General features: G+C 40.6%; 1 pseudogene; it reads left to right on the top strand.

Moving 5' to 3' along the window:
* The first annotated feature begins 4,791 nt into the window (after positions 1-4,791).
* Positions 4,792-5,938, top strand: LOC137772185 (germ cell-less protein-like 1 pseudogene; annotated as a pseudogene).
* The last annotated feature ends 350 nt before the right edge of the window (positions 5,939-6,288 follow it).

The raw sequence follows: 6,288 nt of genomic DNA, 5'->3' as shown, positions 1-6,288 counted from the left end.
TCACTTATATGTGGAATCTAAAAAATAATGCAAATCAATGTATAGGCAAAACAGAAAGAGATTCACAGATATAGAAAACAAACTTGTGGTTACCAAAGGGGAAAGGGAAGGGGGGGAGGGGCAAATTAGGGCCATGAGATCAACAGATATTATTATATATAGAAAATAGGTAAGCAACAAGGATTTACTGTACAGGACAGGAAATTATACCCATTATCTTATAATAACCTATAATGAAATATAAGCTGCAAAAATACTGAATCACTATGTTGTACATCTGAAAGTCACACAATATTGTAAATCAACTAAACTTCAATTTAAAAAAGAGTCTACCCTGTTACTCACCACAGATTGTGCCCAGTGCATATTCACATAATAGACCTCAATGCGAATGACACAGGAGCGTAGAGCAGAGCAATGGATTTCATCTGAATGAAAGTAAGGAAGGCATCAGACATGACTATGTATCTTGGCCAAGAAAAATGAGTAGGATCTCAGCCAGCAGGGATAGGGGAAAGAAACCATCAGGGGCAAAAATCTGGAGGTGGCAAGCATGTGACATAGTCAGGGAATGTGAAGAAAGCCCTGGTGAAAAGAGCAAGGCTACACAGGTGAGAATGAGAATAGGGCACAGGTCCACTCTGAAGGCCCTTCTAGTTCTTAATCCTGTGCCTTACCTACAAATTGTATCTACAGTCCTTCATTCAAGGACACACAACGCTTGTCTATACATTAACAGTCGCACTGGGGTTAAAGAAGCATATGCCTCTCTATCGCACCACCCAGATTTCCTTTAACCAGTTCACATACATCATGCGTATTTTGAACATCTGCTATTTACTGAGCAAACACTTTGAACATTAACTCAATGCCCAGCATCCTCTTCATTCTTACTGCACCACAGGCCTCATGTCTTGCCTGCAGGCTCTGCTTTCTCCAATCCAGGTGCCCTCACCTGTGTGGCATTAATCTAATCACTCTGATTTCCTAAGCTCTCTCCCACTTCCACGGCCAACCACGCTTCCAGCGCAGAGTTCGTCCTCTTTAGCATGGTATTCAGCACCCTTCTCCATCGTTTGTGGTCTAACCTTCCACCTCATCTCCTGCCTCTCCTCACCCCTGCATCCTTACCCCCTCTATCCCAAGGCTCAGCCCACACCAAACCACTCCCCAACAAAAGTGCACGTACCTGCTGACTTTCTGACAGCCCCAGACAGCTCTCACTCCTTCCTTTCACAGTTCTCCACTCTTAACTGCGTGGCAGTACTCACCTGATCATCCAGTTACATCTGAAACCCTTAGGTATGTTTCCCCAAGGTTCACCTGACCTGCTTTTTGTATGGCTACTCAGGCAACAAACGCATGCCCATCTAGTGACCATACTAAAACCAGGCATGTTAAGTTACATATATTGACATGGTTAGGTGGTCACTACTTACAAAGAAATGTATAGGATTATTTTAGAATTTATTACTTAATATTCTTAAGATATCATTCACCAAATACATATTGAGCTTACCAGGGGGAAGGTGGGGAGGGATAAATGGGAGATTGGGATTGACATATACAGACTACTATATATAAAATAGATGACTAATAAGGACCTACTGTACAGCAAAGGGAACTCTACTCAATAGTCTGTAATGACCTATATGAGAAAAGAATCTAAAAAAGAGTGGATATATGTATATGTATAACTGATTCACTGTGCTGTACAGCAGAAAGTAACACAACATTGTAAATCAACTATACTCCAATAAAATTGTTTAAAAATACATATTGAGCACTTCCTCTGTTCCTTGCACACACTAGGTACTGGTGATAGAGTAGCGGGCAAGACTGGTGAGGAAACTGCCATGAAGACCTTACAAAATATTCTAGGTGGAGAGACCAATCACAAAGTAATGAAATTGAAACTGTGATTAAAAATCTCCCAACAAACAAAAGTCCAAGACCCGATGGCTTCACAGGTGAATTTTATCAAACATTTAGAGAAGAGCTAATACCTACCCTTCTCAAACTCTTCCAAAAAACTGCAGGGGAAGGAACACTCCCAAACTCATTCTACAAGGCCACCATCACCCTGATACCAAAACCAGACAAAGATACAACAAAAAAAGAAAATTACAGAACAATATCACTAATGATTATAGATGCAAAAATCCTCAACAAAATACCAGCAAACAGAATCCAACAACACATTAAAAGGATCACACACCATGACCAAGTGGGATTTATCCCAGTGATGCAAGGATTCTTCAATATACGCAAATCAATCAGTGTGATTCAGCATATTAACAAAATGAAGAAGAAAAACCATATGATCATCTCAATAGATGCAGAAAAAGCTTTTGACAAAATTCAACACCCATTTATGAAAAAAAACTCTCCAGAAAGTGGGCATAGAGGGACCCTACCTCAACATAATAAAGGCCATATACAACAAACCCAAAGCAAACATCATTCTCAATGGTGAAAAACTGAAAGCATTTCCTCTAAGATCAGGAACAAGACAAGGATGTCCACTCTCACCACTATTATTCAACATAGTTTTGGAAGTCCTAGCCATGGCAATCAGAGAAGAAAAAGAAATAAAAGGAATACAAATTGGAAAAGAAGAAGTAAAACTGTCACTGTTTGCAGGTGAAATGATACTATACATAGATAATCCTAAAGATGCCACCAGAAAATTACTAGAGCTAGTCGATGAATTTGGTAAAGTTGAAGGATACAAAATTAATGCACAGAAATCTCTTGCATACCTATACGCTAAAAATGAAAGATCAGAAAGAGAAATTAAGGAAACAATCCCATTCACCATTGCAACATAAAGAATAAAATACCTGGGAATAAATCTACCTAAGGAGGTAAAGGACCTGTACTCAGAAAACTATAAGACACTGATGAAAGAAATCAAAGGCAACACAAACAGATGGAGAGATATACCATGTTCTTGGATTGGAAGAATCAATATTGTGAAATGACTAAACTACTCAAAGCAATCTACAGATTCGATGCAATCCCTATCAAATTACCAACGGCATTTTTTACAGAACTAGAACAAAAAATATTAAAATTTGTATGGAGACACAAAAGACCCCGAATAGCCAAAGCAACCTTGAGGGAAAAAAACGGAGCTGGAGGAATCAGGCTCCTGGACTTCAGACTATACTACAAAGCTACAGTAACCAAGAGAGTATGGTACTGGCACAAAAACAGAAATATAGATCAATGGAACAGGATAGAAAGCCCAGAGATAAACCCACACACCTACGGTCACCTAATCTATGACAAAGGAGGCAAGGATATACAATGGAGAAAAGACAGTCTCTTCAATAAGTGGTGCTGGGAAAACTGGACAGCTACATGTAAAAGAATGAAATTAGAACACTCCCTAACACCATACACAAAAATAAACTCAAAATGGACGAGAGACCTAAATGTAAGACCGGACACTATAAAACTCTTAGAGGAAAACATAGGAAGAACACTCTTTGACATAAATCACAGCAAGATCTTTTTTGACCCACCTCCTAGAGTAATGGAAATAAAAACAAAAATAAACAAATGGGACCTAATGAAACTTAAAAGCTTTTGCACAGCAAAGGAAACTATAAACAAGATGAAAAGACAACCCTCAGAATGGGAGAAAATATTTGCAAACGAAGCAACAGACAAAGGATTAATCTCCAAAATATAAACAGCTCATGCAGCTCAGTATCAAAAAAACAAACAACCCAATCAAAAAGTGGGCAGAAGACCTAAATAGACATTTTTCCGAAGAAGACATACAGATGGCCAAGAGGCATATGAAAAGCTGCTCAACATCACTGATTATTAGAGAAATGCAAATCAAAACTACAATGAGTTATTACCTCACACTGGTCAGAATGACCATCATCAGAAAATCTACAAACAACAAATGCTGGAGAGGGTGAGGAGAAAAGGGAACCCTCTTGCACTGTTGGTGGGAGTGTAAATTGATACAGCCACTATGGAGAACAGTATGGAGGTTCCTTAAAAAACTAAAAATAGAATTACCATATGATCCAGCAATCCCACTACTGGGGATATACCCAGAGAAAACCATACTTCAAAAAGACACCTGCACCCCAATGTTCATTGCAGCACTATTTACAATAGCCAGGTCATGGAAGCAACCTAAATGCCCATCGACAGACGAATGGATAAAGAAGATGTGCAACATATATACAACGGAATATTGCTCAGCCATAAAAAGGAATGAAATTGGGTCATTTGTGGAGACGTGGATGGACCTAGAGACTGTCATACAGAGTGAAATAAGTCAGAAAGAGAAAAACAAATATTGTATATTAATGCATACATGTGGAATCTAGAAAAATGGTACAAATGAACCAGTTTGCAGGGCAGAAATAGAGATACAGATGTAGAGAACAAACATATGGACACCAAGAGGGCAAAACGGAGGGGGGTGGTGGTGTGATGAATTGGGAGATTGGGATTGACATGTATACACTAATGTGTATAAAATAGGTAACTAATAAGAACCTGCTGGATTAAAAAAAATGAAATTCAAAAAAAAAAATGTTAGCCTGCGGTCCGGGCGCGCGGCGCAGGCAGACGCGGGGGGCGGGGCGGAGGATGGAGGCAGTAGCGCCCTCTGCAAAGGTCCGGGCTGCGCGTGAGAAGGTGGCGGTGTAGGGACGCGGGCCACGTGGAGGTCGGCGGTGGCGGCAGGGCCATGGCAGGAGACCGCCTTCATCGGGCTCCCTGAGGTGCGTTCTCTGAAGTCTCTGTGAGCCGTGACCCATGGGCTTGCTGAGCAGCCGGGTGCTGCGCCCCCAGGGGCGAGCCCGAGCCCAGCAGGAGCCGGGTTCTGGGGCTGGGGGCTCGGCCCGGAGGCCGGAGACTGGTGGCGACGCGGCCGCCCACGGCTTCTGTTACTGTCCGGGCAGCCGCAAGCGCAAGCGGAGCAGCGGGGCCTTCTGCTACTGTCACCCGGATTCCGAGACAGACGGGGATGAGGAGGAAGGGGACGAGCAGCAGCGACCCCTCAACACCCCTCGGAGGAAAACATTGAAGAGTGCATCCAAATGTATTTATCAAACATTATTTTTAAATGGCGAAAACAGTGACATTAAGATTTGTGCTCTCGGAGAAGAGTGGAGCTTACACAAAATGTATTTATGTCAATCTGGCTACTCTTCTAGTATGTTCAGTGGTTCATGGAAGGAGTCCAGCATGAATATTATTGAACTGGAGATTCCAGAGCAGAATATTGATATAGAAGCACTGCAGGTGGCATTTGGGTCATTGTATCGAGATGATGTCTTAATAAAGCCCAGTCGAGTTATTGCCATTTTGGCAGCAGCTTGTATGCCGCAGTTGGATGGTTTAATACAGCAGTGTGGTGAGACAATGAAGGGAACAATTAATGTGAAAACCCGTATGTGGCTATTACACATCGGCAGGGACCTATGGACTGGATTCTGTAAAGAAAAAGTGCCTTGAATGGCTTCTAAACAATTTGATGACTCACCAGAATGTTGAACTTTTTAAAGAACTCAGTATAAATGTCATGAAACAACTCATTGGTTCATCTAACTTATTTGTGATGCAAGTGGAGATGGATATATACACAGCCCTTAAAAAGTGGATATTCCTTCAACTTGTGCCTTCTTGGAATGGATCTTTAAAACAGCTTTTGACTGAAACAGATGTCTGGTTTTCTAAGAGGAGAAAAGATTTTGAAGGTATGACCTTCCTTGAAACTGAGCAAGGAAAACCATTTGTGTCAGTATTCAGACATTTAAGGTTACGGTATATTATCAGTGATTTGGCCTCCGTGAGAATTATTGAACAAGATTCTCTGGTACCTTCAGAATGGCTATCTTCTGTGTATAAACAGCAGTGGCTTGCTATGCTCCGGGCAGAACAAGACAGTGAGGTGGGGTAAGTATGGTACATCATAGCATTGTTCATTAAAAAAATATATATATTTTTTTACTGAAATATAGTTAATTTACAATATTGTGTTAGTTTCAGGAGTACAGCAAAGAGATTCAGTTATATATATATATTTTTTTTTTCAGATTATTTTCTGTTATAGTTTATTATAATATACTGAATATAGTTCCCTGTGCTATACAGTAAATCCTTGTTGCTTATCTGTTTTATGTATAGTAGTTAGTATCTGTTAACCTCATACTCCTAATTTATCCCGCCACCCCTCCCTTTCCCCTTTGGTAACCATAAGTTTGTTTTCTTTGTGAGTTCTTCTGTTCTTTTTATAGATCCATTTGTATT

This window comes from Eschrichtius robustus, chromosome 11, assembly GCF_028021215.1.
Source record: "Eschrichtius robustus isolate mEscRob2 chromosome 11, mEscRob2.pri, whole genome shotgun sequence".
NCBI classification, from domain to species: Eukaryota; Metazoa; Chordata; class Mammalia; order Artiodactyla; family Eschrichtiidae; genus Eschrichtius; species Eschrichtius robustus.
This window is presented reverse-complemented; position numbering and strand designations above follow the sequence as displayed.